At 43.2% G+C, this 15,657-nt stretch overlaps 1 protein-coding gene and 1 non-coding gene across 2 annotated transcripts in view; one reads left to right on the forward strand and one right to left on the reverse strand.

Moving 5' to 3' along the window:
* The window catches only part of ss (aryl hydrocarbon receptor spineless), a 185,454-nt gene that overhangs the window by 14,585 nt on the left and 155,212 nt on the right, over window positions 1-15,657 (forward strand). The gene's annotated exons all lie outside the window — the stretch shown is intronic.
* Window positions 12,636-12,707, reverse strand: TRNAD-GUC (transfer RNA aspartic acid (anticodon GUC)). Its single transcript has one exon. It is a non-coding gene; the product is annotated as a tRNA-Asp (tRNA).

The raw sequence follows: 15,657 nt of genomic DNA on the forward strand, positions 1-15,657 counted from the left end.
ATTTGATCAAAAATGACGAATTACGGATGTCAAATATAGTAGGCAGGATTTTTCGAGTAGTATGTGTATTTTTAGTCGGCCATTTTGGTCCTGGAAATTTAATTAAAGGAAAAAAGAGAGGGTTTAGAGGTACACGGCATATACCGATCTTTATTGAATCCAAAATGACGAATTACGGATGTCAGATATAGTAGACAGGATTTTTCGAGTAGTATATGTATTTTTGATCGGCCATTTTGTTCCTGGAAATTTAATTAAAATAAAAAGAAGGGAGTTCAAGAGTACGTGGTACATACCGATATTTATTGGATCAAAAACAATGAATTACGAGTATCGGGTATAGAAGACACGATTTTTCGGGCAGTATGTGTATTTTTGATCCGCCATTTTGGTCCTGGAAATTAATTAAATGAGAAAAGAGAGGATTTAGGGGCACACGGTACATACCGATCTTTATTGGATCAAAAACGACAAATTACGAGTGTCAGATATGGCGGATACAATTTTTCGTGTAATATATCTGCTTTTGAATTATCATTTCAAAAGTGGCGGTGTAATTAAAAGTAAAAGGAGGGAGTTTAGGAATAACATGCTACATATCGATCATTATTGGATCAAAATCGTCGAATTACCCGTATAAAATATGGTAGACACGATTTTTCGTGTAGTATGTGTATTTTTGGTCGATCATTTCAGTACTGGAAACATAATTAAAGGAGGAAAGAGGGGGTTCAGGGGTACACGGTATACATACCGATCTTTACCAGATCAGAAACGTGGAATTACACGTATCAGATGTGGTAGACACATTTTTCATGTAGTATATCTAATTTTGATCGGCCTGTTCAGGACTGAAAGCGCAATTAAAAGCGAAAGGGTAAAGAGAGAGAGAGAGAGAGAGCGCATTTACCGTTTCGAGGAAGCGGGAGGATGTAATTTCGTGGAATACGCGAAATAATTATCGAAACAGCGCGATTCGAGAGCCGGTGTTCCGCTATTTCGTGTAATTAGTTTGTCGACGGTATCATTAGTTCGAGTATCGTTGTTGCTCTTCCTTCGTGGACCTCCATTCGATTCGCACATTGTGCCTCGTGTTCGCTGGTCAGTACATCCTGACCTCTTTCCCGCTGCCAAGGTGTGGCTGTGTTTTTAGCACGGTGAAACGACGCCGCCGTAATCGACACGGCTTTTCATTCTTTTCTATCGAACGGCAAGAAATTTCTAAACACTGTACCGTAGAATCATTTTTCGCAGCCATAACGAAGAAGTTTCTAAATAATTTATTCTTAAATTATTCCTCGTAATCGCATCGGAGAAATTTCTAAATAATTCACCCTTGAATTATTTTTCATAGTCGTATGGGAAAAATTTAGAAATAGTTCACTGTAAAATAATTTTTCATAACCATGACGAAGATATTTCTAAACAGTATACCATGGAATAATTTTTTGGAGTTATAGTATAGAAATTTCTAAATAATTCACCCTTGAATTATTTTTCATAGTCGTATGGGAAAAATTTAGAAATAGTTCACTGTAAAATAATTTTTCATAACCATGACGAAGATATTTCTAAACAGTATACCATGGAATAATTTTTTGGAGTTATAGTATAGAAATTTCTAAATAATTCACCCTTGAATTATTTTTCATAGTCGTATGGGAAAAATTTAGAAATAGTTCACTGTAAAATAATTTTTCATAACCATGACGAAGATATTTCTAAACAGTGTACTATGGAATAATTTTTCATAGTAATGACAAAGAAATTTCTAAAAAGTGTACTATGGAATAATTTTTTGTGGTTATACTGAAGAAATTCCTAACTAATTCACCCCTAAATTATTTTTTATAACCGTATGGGAAAAATTTAGAAGTAATTTGAATTATTTCACTATAGAATAATTTTTCATAGCCATAACGAAGAAATTTCGAAATAATTCACCCTTAAATTATTTTTACAGAGAAATTTCGAAATAGTTCACCATAGAATAATTTTTCACGGTTATAATGTAGAAATTTCTACATAGTGTACCATAGAACAATTTTTCATAGCCATAACGAAGAAATTTCTAAATAACTTATCCCTAAATTATTCTTCATAGCCATATCGCAAAAATTGCGAAATATTTCACCATAGAATAATTCTCCATCGCCATAATGGAAAAATTTCTGCACAGTGCACTATAGAATAATTTTTCACAGCCATAACGAACAGATTTGCAAACAATTCACCCTTAAACGATTCTCTATAGCCTGATCAAATAAATTTCGAAATACTTCACCCTTAAATAATTCCTCACAGCCACATCAAACAAATTTCTAAACATTTCACCCTGACACGATTCGTGATAGCTACATCGTCGAGAAGAGAAGAGAGAAACAAATCTACTCTACTCTTACAGCAGACTTTCGAGGTATTTCCCCGAGTGGCTACAACTCGCCTACGATCTATCAGACCTTGACCAGGTCCAGCAGCTCCCGGTCCAGGACAAGTCGGTTAGTCCGTCATCGTCGTCGCTGCATCCCCCTCATTTCGCTATCCGCTCGTTTCGGTAGAATTTGCATTCGAGGAACGCGAAATTGGGCGGTGCAAAGATAGAGCTAATGCTCGCGGGGCGGACCACCGTGCCGTGTAAACACAGGGTAGTCGCTGCCTTTCTGGCTTCATCATCTTCGCCCCGTGTACGCGGCTGCGTTCGACTTTCCACCGGGTTGATGTGCAGGCCGCGGGAATTGCGGGATTGCGAAATTGCGAGCGTCGTAGCTCGGCGTTTCGAGCTTTCTTGCCACGAACCATCGGTTTCTATGCTTCCCGCGGTTCGTACACACCGCCTTTCCCCATGCCGCGCCATGCTTCACCGATCCTCCCTTAAAAGGCATTCCCTGGATCCCCCGGGTTCGACTTATTTTCGGTCAACCTCTCCTGTCCTCGCGCCCTCCTCCTCGAATTTTTATTCTCTCCTCGCGATTGTAAATTTCTTTCGTTAATTAGAAGCGTCGAGTACCTAGCAACTACCGCATAAAAAATACATCGGAATTACCAATTACGGTGCGACGTGAGTTTTTTAAGAGACATCGGGCAACAAGCTGTTTGCTCGTTGGAAAAAATACGATCGTTCGGCAAGAACGTGGAGGGATCGCGTGACGTGGATGGGACCGATCGCGGAGGAATTAAATGTTAAGATCGAAATGACAGTGTATTAAAGCGTTTTACGATAAACATTCGGTCGCCGTGGGGAAGACGGAATCCCATGCACGGCAGGAATTAATTAATGAAAAGCGACGCGCTACAGATTGGCGTGAAATTGCCGGTTCGCCGGGGCCGAATTCGCGGTAAATACCAATATTCTGTCGCGTCCGGAATTTCGAATAAATATGGACGCGTCGATCAACGTATCATTTCTATGCTAATGGCGCCGATACACCGCGGCCACTTTGGTGTTGCCTGCTTAAAGGCCGATTTGCACGTACTTGGACGCCGGCCGCGGTGCGATTTTGTAATTACGACCGCGTAATAAACACCGAATAACAATCGAACTCCTTTCCTTCCATTATCTTTTGCAAAGCGCAAAAAACCACGACCCCAAAGTGGACCCACGAGATGTAATACTCGGGACAACGTCGCGTCGGCCGATCGCGCCCTCTGACTCTTTTCCACGGGGCGAAATTTATTTAACAACCGGCCCTGCCTTTGCTTCCACCGGGATAATCGAATTGACAGTCTACCCTCGGAAACGTTACATTTTTCGAAAAAGGAAATCGCCAATTTTATATTCGCGATATCAGGAAACGAGAAGAGCAGAGAAAGTTTGGCTCAGCGCGGAAAAATGGGTAAAGAAGGGAGAGGAAAATTTATCGAAGGAAATTAGGGACCCACAGGGGCGACGCGAGATCGGTACTCGGTCATTTGGACGGCGAGAAAACGATTGAAAACTCGGAAAGGAGCATAGAGTATGGCGTACAACGTCAGCTCGAGCGCCTCCTTTTACCCGATACGCCAATTTGTTGGTCGGACTCGAGACACCGGGGCCCGATGGGTCCGAATGCGCAGCCGCACGTACCGGATCGGCAAAACGGTCGATCCCCCGAGCGAAAGCCGGTGATCAGGGGGAAAAATGAAGTCTTCTCTCCCGCGCAGACTTGTCTCCTGGTGATATGCAAATTTCGACGCGCATATCGCTGTTACAAATTCGAGGCAGACCGGGTTGAGATCGGCTCGTAGCCCCGGCCGACTCGTAGACGTGTAATCTTCGAAGCTAGCCACTAGGCGGGGTAATAACACGCTCGCGATCACCGCGCCGGGGTATCAAGATGCTAGCCAGCGGAGCCGGCCGTGCACGTAGCGCGAAATCGGTAGCAAGTACCTAACAGGTGAAGACTCCGAGTGATTTTCTCTTATGGTGTGCGCAACGGGGCCCGATCGGCGTGTTAGCGGCGTTTATTTTAAACGATTCGAGCCGCGATACCGATTATTACGATATTACCGTAGGTGTGTCGCGAACCTGCGGAATTGAATGTCGACCGATCAGGGAGCCGAGCTTCGTGGGAGAGATTCGAGATTTACACGAAACCGGCGTTCGTTGGGAACCGAACGGGAATGACCGACCGTTGAATTTTCGAGGGCGGTGGAAGGGAGACCGGACGCGGCGGAGTGGGGATGGGCCGCGTGGACGGTGGTGGGGCCATGGGCGATACGCGACGGCCGGTGGTGGGGGCGGTGGCCTTGAGCGGCCGATTGATTCCTCGCGGGCTATAATAGAGCGGGCGATTACGAAGCGACGAGACCGGTGACGAATTCTCTCTCTACGTAGAGACTCCGTGGCTCTCGCGCTGTCCCGCGAGAGACAGACGTGGCCTTCGGCTCGGTTTTTCTTCGCGTGCCCCGCGAGCATCGTTCGCGACGCGAAAACCGACGTACCCGTAATTTCGGGACTCTCCTAACAGCGTGAACGCCCACTTGATGTTTTCGATATCGTGTAATCGTAAAGAGCGGCCTCGCGGGACAATATTATGTGCCGTAACGTTCGTATAAATTTTCGAGGGCGAGGTGCCGCGTTTTTGCCGCTCGATCCGTATTAATTAGCATAATTTCAGGCGCGCTGTCGGCTGGCAGGTGGGACAAGAGCGAGCCCGTTTCCGGCAGCCGCCGCCGTCACCGCGACTTGATTTATTTAATAAAATTACAGACGGAAGAAAAAACGCGCCGGACCCCAGAGCGCGATCGCGACGCGATTACGCGCGGGCCCCGTGGATCGGCGATCGATACTTAAGCAAATAACGGTAATGAGAATAAATTGAATAGCCTGGGTAAATAAGGCCAGGTAATGGGAGTAAATTAAGGCGGCGGATGGGACGAAATTAATAATTGATCATGTGACACCGGGCTATTGGTACATAATTGCCCGGCATGCCAGCGCAATTATGCAACGCGCCAGGACCGTGATAATTGATCAAAGGAAACGAGACAACGCGAGAAAACGCAGCTCGATCGGAGCTGTCCGCTCCGTTTCGAAACGTTCCTTCCACTCTCGGTTCTTTCCTTACCGATCGCTATATTTTACCCGTTCACCGCGATATTTATTATCATCCGTGATTGCCCGAGATAAAATGGAAAATACGCGCCGGTTTGTACACGTCGGCGCTGGATAAGCAGGTCCCTTTGTCAAGTCCGATGGCCAGAGGTGGAAGGGTATTTAGATCGACGTCGATCCGCGAAGGGAACGAAATCAATTTATCAGCCGGCCTGACGAATGCGTTTCTGAACGAGGCAACACCCACGCGCGGACCGGCCGCGCGATCAATGTTGTCAGCGTAATTAATTCGCCGGCATTACGCGCGCACCGGCTCCCGAACGATTAACAAATCGATTTATTCCGCGTGCGTCGGGCCACGGCACCCAGACGCGTGTCTTTGCGCAATTGTTCGATGCGAGCACCGTGAAATTTATCCACCGCCGCCGATTATCCATCGCCGATCCCGATTTTCGCCGAGCGATAAGCAGACGGACGGAAAATACAAATGGATGGAAGAGACGTGAACCAAGCTGGAAAATCCATACGTCTTTCCTTCGGTTCGCGTTTATTCCGATCCTTTTTGTCATCTGGTAGCCCGCGACCGCTTGAAAAATCGGCCGCTTTTAAGAATAATCGGTAGACGCGGTTGCAACATGATAGTCGCGCAGCGGTGTACGCACCAGTTACGCGACCGATCCGGTGTCGCCATTTTCGACATTTTTCCTCGGCCTTTCGTCTTTCTTCCTCGAATCTACGCTTTCCATCCACTTTCCTACCGCCTCGTCGCCGTTCTAAATTCTTTCGCCTGCGAATCGCGCGTCGCCTGTTCTCGGTGATTTCAATGCCCGGTCACGACGATGCGGCCCGTCGATCCTTCGATTTTTCACGTGTCGGCGCCGGTACGGTGTAATTAAATCGGCCCAGTTGCCAATTTCCCCGGTCCTTCGTTTGGTGCAACGGCTACTTTTCAAGTAGCCGTCGTTCAATTACATTTAAGGTACATGCCACGGCGTGGCCGGTTATTTTCGTCAAGCTGGCAGCGCGGATAACGACGTCGGGAGGGGCTTGTATCTCTCATTCGAGAGCAAATTGAAGCAAACGGATAGCTATTAAAAAGACAAGCGGCGAGATGGCGGAGTGAAACGCATAGCAGGTGTAACATAAAGTGCAGCGTGCAACGGGCTTTGGTCGAAGAGAACGAGCCAGCAGTTTAGGTTCACCGAACGACTCGAGTTCCAGCGCGAGAAAGAGTCGCGTTTCGCGAATCGGAGGAGTACCTTTACCTGGCCTGGCCTGTTGCAGGAACTGCAACGACTGCTATACGATCTACATACCAGCTAATAGGTGTAGCTAACCGGAAAAAGAGAGTCACTCGACCATTCGATGTCCGTTTGTTTACATAGACGTGAGTGGCGTGTGCATTTTTATAGGGAGGATCGGATATCGGGGCGTCGAGTTAAGTTACCGTCGGCCTTTTCTCTCCTTTCTATCCTCCCTCTCTCCTAAACTCCTCTCCCCTCTACCAACCTCCAACCCCGTCTATTCTCTGCCACTTTTTCCGTCTTTCGTTTTATCCCAGTACGCGCTAATTAACGGCAACCCGGCGGACGTGCCGCGATACTAGCGCCGCGGGTGCTCCTAAATTCCACGCGCTTTGGTCCACTGCTCTCGCGTTAGCTTCTTCGTGCTCCTCTCTAATTTTCTTTACAAATCTATGGTCTGTCAAGATTTTTTGATCGTCGATACATCTGCGAAAAATTATTGTAGAGTATTTTTCCTCTCTCTCTCTCACTCTCGGCGAGTGACGTGTTTTAATTTTATTTTTGGAGAATAAGAACCGAGAATAAGAATTAGCGGCGTCCAGGGTGGAGAGGGGCAGTGATTCCATTAAATGTCCGATGATTTTCCAGCGAGTGGTCAGAACGTCCGACTTACCGACAAATTGTTCAGTCTGGACGTAAGTAGTTTAAATTACATCCTCGATTACGAAGTCCAGAGACGCGTGGGACGGCGAAAGTCTGTCACTGGTGTGCTCTAATCGTCATATAGTCGCAAACTTTCCAGCCTTTCGGATCTCCCCTCCTGGCAGGCAATTGCAGTTGTATCGCGACGTGATTGTTCAGCGTCAACTCGCTATCGATTATCGTTATTGCAGCAGCTTGTCGCTGGAAAACAGACACGACATGCACCCGTGGGTGTCTATAGTCAGGGAAGTATAAAGAATTGATGGCCATGTTTTTTTTCCCCCCGGCATATTTTCCTTTCTTCCGTCTCGGACGCACAAACATTCTCGCGTCCCGTGTGTTTAAATTCGATAAAAATAAAAAGGAATTCCCAAGTTTTCCGATTGTTTCGAAGAAACGTTTACTCTTCATCGAGAAGAGGGTTTCGTGTGAGAAAATAGCGGGGAAATGGCACCCGGTGCGTTCGATAAAATTTAATCGAAGAGGGAAACGGAGTTGGCGATTTTTGCGAAATAAAAATGGTTCGTTTCGGCTGATGGAATTGCGAAAAATTATATTTGCTAGGTATCACGGTTGCGATAAATTCGAGCGAAATAGTTGGCCGTTTGGTGCAACGACACTTATGCTTTATGCGTTCGATACGACGGCGCTTTTCATTAAATCGATATGCTGCATTGCGCACGTTGTTACACGATTCTGTGCTCTTTATATTATACACAATTATTACACGTCGTTGTATCACTGAGAGCTATACGAGGTTACGTATGTTTGCAGTCCTCTTATGACACATTGTCACGAAACATGCGAACCGTTCCATTGTTTGTTGCTCCGCTCTTTTTATTCGTCTTCCTCGCTGCTGATTCCGCTTTGAAAAATTGCGTTAAGATTACTTATGTCCACCCCCGCGATTTCTTTGCCTCGCTTTCTTATTAAACACACCTCGCCATATATTTCCTCGCAAACCCGGTCAGGAGAACTCGGGAGTAAAAAAAAATAAATAAATAAATAAATCCGACCTTAAAATATCTCTCTGGAACAACCAATGGAGCTTACGTAACGACTAAAATCTCTACAACGAGGCGAAGGTGCACGTATACAGGGTGTCCCGAGTTTTCTGTGCCAAACTGGCCACTGCATTTTACAAATCTGCACGAAGAAAAGAAAATAAATTATACAGGCTGTACCATTGCATATGAAAACCATCACAGGTTAGATTTGAGGCAGAGAAATGGGAAAGGGTAAACAAAATTCGTATAAAGAAATTATAACCTATTTTACAATATATAGCAATAATTCTTTTCGATTATAAGCTAATTACAATATCGTTACGAGATTAGAATTTGTAAATATAGAAGATAGCTTTATCAAACCTTATTTAACACTATACCTAATGACAGATTGATAGATTAATTACAAGTGCATTGGAAGAAAAATCACAAAGACGAGTGCCTAAAAGGATAACATAGAACTAGGAATTTTTAATGAAAATTTTTAAAATGGTCATTTAGGTTACAGATATATACATTTAGCGTTAAAAACCTCATCAGAGAGTTATAATCAGAAAAAGGAAATTCGAAAGGCACGGCGATAAATTTGCAGCAACTGCTGCAGAATGGTGACGTAGAGTAGCGATAATTAAATTTAGGTGAATCAAAGAATGTCACACGAAAACGTCGAAACTCACGATTGCACATACCTCTGCACCTTTTAATATTCGAATTTAATTTCCTGAGCTTATCGGGCAAGGAGTGGCGAGTGGGGTCGCAATTCTCGCAGCCTGGTAGGCCGCGAGGGCGCACTTGTCCGCGGTTTGTTGGCGCCTTACGGCGGAACAGTTTTGGAATTAACCCATTAGCGCTAATGAGGGAATCTGAAGTCAATTAAGCACGCCGTGATAATATGGGACCGATAAGCGAGAAACCGATGAATATGCAAACTATCAGCGGCCACCTGCCACATGCCTTTCCTCACAGGCCGCGCCCGAGGAACGCGCGTGCACACACGCATAGGCGTCGAATTTTCACGGAATTGGCATACGAGGACGGCGAATGCTGCGGACCACGAGGCCAAGACGTCGCGACGAAGATGGCCACCATGCAATCGTCACATAAAACGCGTCGCGACGAAAATGACCAACATGGAAACGAAACGTAAACGATGTCGCGACGAAGGTGGCTATCTTGGAATTGTCACGTAAAAGACGTCGTGACGAAGATGGCTACTATGGAATTGGCACATAAAAGGCATTGCGACGAAGACGGCCACCATAGGAACGAAACGTGAAAGATGCCGCGATGAAGATGGCCATCGTGGAATTGCCACGTCAAAAACGTGACGAAGATGGCTACTATGGAAATTTCACATAAAAAACGTCGCGATGAAGATGACTACCATGAAATTGGCACATAAGAGTCGTTGCGACGAAGATGGCCACCATAGAAACGAAACGCGAGAGATATCGCGACTGAGATGCCCACTATGGAATCGCCACATAAAATACGTCGCAACGACAGTGGTTACTATGGAATTGGCACATAAAAGACGTCGTGACGAAAATAGCTACCATGGAATTGGCACACAAAGGACGACGCGACGAAGATGGCCACCATAATAGCGAAACGTATAATACATCGCGACAAAGATGGCGACCGCGTTCATAGCCACTATTGCGCTCCAAAACCTCTTTAGACCGTGCGTCTCAGATTCGTTTCTATAAAATTTATGGAATTTTAGGAATCGCGGTTCTCGCAGCCCTCCCTGCGTCATTTTTGGATCTTAATGGCTGCGATTTTCCACCGATAATTTTCCTCCGCGAGTCAGATGACTCCATTCGAACTGTCACATACGCGTCAATACCAGTGTTTCAACGCACAATGCACGTGACTAATTTACGATCCTCCGAGTTTCTCTTTCGCTCACAATCAGTCCCCGTTCACATTCGTCGACTTATCTCTAGCCGAGGAGCGTATAAATATTTATGCGAAAAGATAAGGACATTATATTTCACAGGATCGAGATAAATCCGGGCGGAATTGAAATATCAAATTAAGATAGAGATAATCGTAGAATTTACGCAAACCCGTTCAACAGGGAGAACGAGTTACGCCGTTGCTATAGTATTGCATGGATTTTTCTCGACAGTCAGCAAGATTAATATACTACTCCGCCACGCGTTTCGACTTTCTCGAGAAGATCGTCGAGCTATCCGACGATCTGTATCAGAATAACTCCAAATATCGCTGTTATAATTGCCATTATAGCTTCTCCGCGTCGGCAGTCTAATTATCCGTGTATCTATTCGCATCGGGCAACACGCGAGACTCGCCGGTTCCATCCAGCCCGGCGATTTGCGTGGAATCCGCCGGTTCGTTCTCCGGTAGAGCGGCGGGAAGAATTTTCATAATTTTCCGAGCACCGTAAACCCCCGTGCGGTTTTTCACCGCGCCCGTCAGCCGGGTCCCTCGCGAGGCGGAAATATTCCGGCGAGATATGGAAATCACTTCGGCAGGCGAATTTATTTCCGGCCGTGTCGACACGCGCCGCCCGTTTTTGCCACCGAAATTCGCCGGCTCCCGGGGAAAATTCGCCTCGTTTTTCTCGGCCGCGCCATTAGCGACACGTGAGAGGATTTTTTGGCCGTTTCGGCGCGAGACGTCCCTAACGAGGCCGCGATTTTTCGTGACGAGTCACGGCCCGAGAGGCCGGACAATCGTGAGGAATCGTTTCGTGACGGTTGCCGATTTGTCTTGCGACTATTAGCGCCGCATCGGAATTTCGCTGATTGTTTGGGTAATTAGCGAAACACGCGGGCCACGAGAACGATGGTACCGTATCACGACCCCCGATGACGCGAACGGTGATTCGATTGCCCGGTTTTTATAGTCGCTGCTTCCGAGCCGCACGATTTTTGCCCGTGAAATGAGTTGCGTTAAGGATTAATTGCGGTGGCTAATTGGATTTTTGCCTGGTTCGTGTGAAAGGAACAGTGGAACTGAGTGGAAATCTCGTTCGATTATTGAGGCGTTTCGACCTGCAAATTCCCTGGAATCGAAGGGTACTTTCAGCGTTTTAATTAGGCTTTTGCACCACGCCGATTTACCTGCTCTCCGATACGTGTTCCCATCCATGAATTGCTTCCATTATTCCACGAATTAGTGGCTACCTGCTATTACCTGTTATTTGCCATTCGCGATTATTTTCTTTCTATTGCCAACCGATATTTAGTATTTATTCATATACCGTTTTATGGGTGAAAAAATCGAGCCACGGTATCACGTGGGACAGGAGGGATGTTAAGTATTTCTTTTTCTGTAACATACATTTATTAACACCTTTGGGGATCTATGGAAACAATTAACATAAATTTAACAAGAATTCCATAAATGCATGAGGAGGAAATAGTAACTAAATTGAAACTACGCTTTGATGTACAGAAAATAGTTGCATTTATTCCCAACTGAAGGAATTAATAAGGAATTAATAAGGAATTAATAAGGGAGAACTTAATCTATGGTTTAGAAACGAATGTAGAAGAAGGCATGGGAATCTATATTATTCTGTCTATGGGAAAGTTAAGGGAAAGCTAAGGTTATAAAAATATATATGTATACCTATGAAGAAAACGAATTTTCTATCGAAATTAAAAAAAAAAAAAAATTAAAAATATTTCTTCCCTATGGGGAATCGAACCCTGGTCCTTCGTGTGATAAGCAGTGATACTAACCGCTACTTTTTATTTTTAATTTTCTTTTCTTTTTATAATATACATTTATTAAAGCCTTTGAATGTATTGTACGTGGAAAGAATGAACAAAAATTTAACGAGAGTTATTAGACGTATATAGAGGGAATGGCGACTAAATTAAATTAAACTTATAGACTAAAGGCTCTGACACAAAGTACGCGTAGAACTACACTTTAAAGTACGGAAGTAGCTGTATTTATTGCTAAATGCAGAGATTAATAAACTAAGAAAATTTAATCTATGGTTTAGAAATTAATATGGAAAGAAGAAATTAGAAAACAATATTGTTCTGTCAATGGGAAAATTAATGGAAGGGAGAAATCAGGGGTTGTAAGATGCAATATATCTATGTACATATATACGTATATGTAAAAATAGTTTTAAATAAAAAAAAAACAAAATAAAAATATATTCTCCCCGACGGGGAATCGAACCCCGGTCTCCCGCGTGACAGGCGGGGGTACTAACCACTATACTATCGAGGATAATTTATATAGAAATTTTTCAAGATTTTATTTAAAGGAACATTTAGGTTATGTTTATTTATGATAGACAATGAGTTTACCATGATGATGTATATTTCTACCCGAGCCACCAATATCTCTTTCGATTATTTTTGAGGTTTCCGCTTACATCGAAAGGAGTTCTCACATCAATGTCAGAGATTCTAACCTTTATACTATCGAGGACAATTTATTTACAATTTCTTTGGGATATCACGTATAAATAAATAATTTAATTACATTTACTTATTTTAGATAATGAGTTTCCTATGGTGTTTTATGTTTCTATTCGAGTCACCAATACCTGGGATTATTTTTGGGGATTTCGCTTACATCTGGAGTTAATTTGAACATAAATTTTAGGGTTTGGTCATCTGGCACTGTTCTTTTGTTGTATAGGACTGTTTTGTCGCACGTGTTCCTATCGAAGTAATAAATTCGAGGGACACTATTTTCATTCTTTTGTTCAGGTAGGTAAACGACTCGAGTGGTGTGTAGCCTGAAAGTCGGGTATGTTCGAAATAAAGAGGGTTTGGGTATGCAGAGTGTCCTATTAGAGAATTTGTCGAGTTCCAAACTGCACCAATGGTTTACAATTAATTTTAACACGAATAAATTTATTCTGACTATTTTATCTACTTCTTATAATTTTTGATCGCTGATAAATTTTGTGAAGTTTGATGCAGACGTCTTTCACTTTTCCTAATGTAAAACGGGGAAAGGAAATGAAAAGAAAAATAAATCGAATTCTGCTTTTCTCATCTCCCTCCGATACGTGTGATATTTTGGTGAAAAATCAGTGCAATTGCTAGTCGTAATATTATTTTAATTTCACTGTAGTTTATAATAAATATATTTTAAACCTAACATCTTATTATCAAGTTAACAATTACGTATCCCTACATTATTGGACAGTAGTGGATGAAACGAGGGTATAGTCTCTTTAGAGTTGCGTTATCTAATCAAAGCTAGGAAATTTTTTATTGTTGAGTTTGTTGAAGATAGCTTGCAATATGTCTTCATTCCTAAAGTAATTGAACGATGCTAAAAATTTCGTTCTGATTATCGACTCTATTATTTTTAGAGAAGTTGCAAATCAAATTGTAGATTTAGTCGGCTATTATTTTATTTTTTAATACGTCTATCTTTCGTTTTAAAGTTTCCTTTCTGACATACGAGAGGTATTTGCTGTTGTTGATTATTTTTATAAAGAAGTTTGAATGTATACCTGCCTTTTTTGGTATATTTATCGTGCCCTTAGCTGGGTGGTTAAGGATGTTTGTTGCTTCGGTGTCTTGCCTCGTTCTTCTGCATTGGTAGAGGGGGTCAAAGGATTTCTTTTCATTCTTCATTGTGTCCCCGTGTATCCCGAATTTTCCTTCCTCTTGACAGAAACCTAGGGGAGGTGGTACCGTCCTTCTTCTTCTTATAGAGGTTTTCTTCTTTTCGTGAATTCCTATGACTCGTGGTTTCACTGGTGGTAAGCACTTCGTTGCACTATGACACTGGGCACAGCTGGCGTTTGTCCTTTGCTTTATTTAGGTGCTGGAATACTTCTTACCTCGCCGAAGGTTCGAACAAGACTGAGGGACCCTAACTATACTATCGATGACTTCTCGAAATACGTATCCCTAAACTAACATTTCACTATCGTTACACTTCCAAGTACTATTAACTATCTCTTTATTTCCACCACATAATTACCTTCAAATTCGCCATTTTGTACCTTTGCATATCAAACATCACACGAATTTTAATGAATATTACGGGAGGAATTGAAAAATGTTTTACAATTTACCTAATTCATTTACAATACGATTGTTAATATTGGGATTATGGTTTCTCTTATTTCTTTTATTTTTCAAGGAAGGTATATGTTTCTTCTAATGCTTCTCCTGAGCGACTGAACGACTCCTCTAAGGCACATCTGCAACTGTACCCGACTGCTTAGAAAGTGTCAAGAGGGTACGCGACGCGTCACTCCCATGGAATGTTTATATAAACATTCGTTCTAGGAACTTATATCTTATCCTATATTGATCTTCGACTACAGCTAAACTTATCTTTTCAACAGTTAACCCTTTGGACTCGAAGATTTCCTCGTTGTGAAAATATAATTCGTAGCTCTTCTTAGATTTTTATACGCTCACTGATACTCTTTATGCTAAAATTGAAAAAAGAAAATCGTGAATTTGCGTTATCGAGAAACGAACGAATAGAATAATTTTATTTCGATGTTCTAAATATAATTATCATTATCCATTATCTAAGTTACAGCATTTAAACAAACGGTGACTGAGAGTCACCTCTCGAGTGCAAAGGGTTAAATATCTTTCATATTCCTGTCACAATTTTCGTTCTTACTTCATTTTCTTTGACATTTCTAAGTCCATCAAACTTGCAAACTTTCCAAAAATATTTTTCCACCAATTATAACTTATTTCCTGTTAACCCTGTTGACACGGTGACTGTTATTTCCCTTTTAATTTCTGGGTTATTATTTCCTTTCTCGTTTCACATATCTTCAACCATCCTTCAAGACTATTTACAAAAATTAAGGCGGATTCTCCATCTTATCTTTCGATTTAAACCTCTCGGCTAGAGTTCCGCTTTGAGAATAGGGAGCCAGCTTCGTGTCCCGTTTTCCGTTAACCCACGGGGCCCCGGAGGAAAGCACGCGGCCTCTGGTAGCGTCTCGAAAGTAAACAGAAACGTGTAAGTTTTTCTCACGAGGCAGCACAGGGAAAGAAGACGTGCCTGAAGGAAGGCGAACGACAGAACGCGATTACGGTGGAGTCATTCATGGGTCTCGTTACGAGACGTCTGCAAATCACTTGTCAAGGGTCATGTCGTAAATTACATCGTCTCATGGCCCGCAGCAGCGGTCCGGGGCCCACGTGTCTCACTCGAGCCTTCCACGGACTTTTCTTCC

Source organism: Eufriesea mexicana, unplaced genomic scaffold (genome assembly GCF_001483705.2).
Source record: "Eufriesea mexicana isolate 0111107269 unplaced genomic scaffold, ASM148370v2 scaffold630, whole genome shotgun sequence".
In the NCBI taxonomy this organism is placed as follows: Eukaryota; Metazoa; Arthropoda; class Insecta; order Hymenoptera; family Apidae; genus Eufriesea; species Eufriesea mexicana.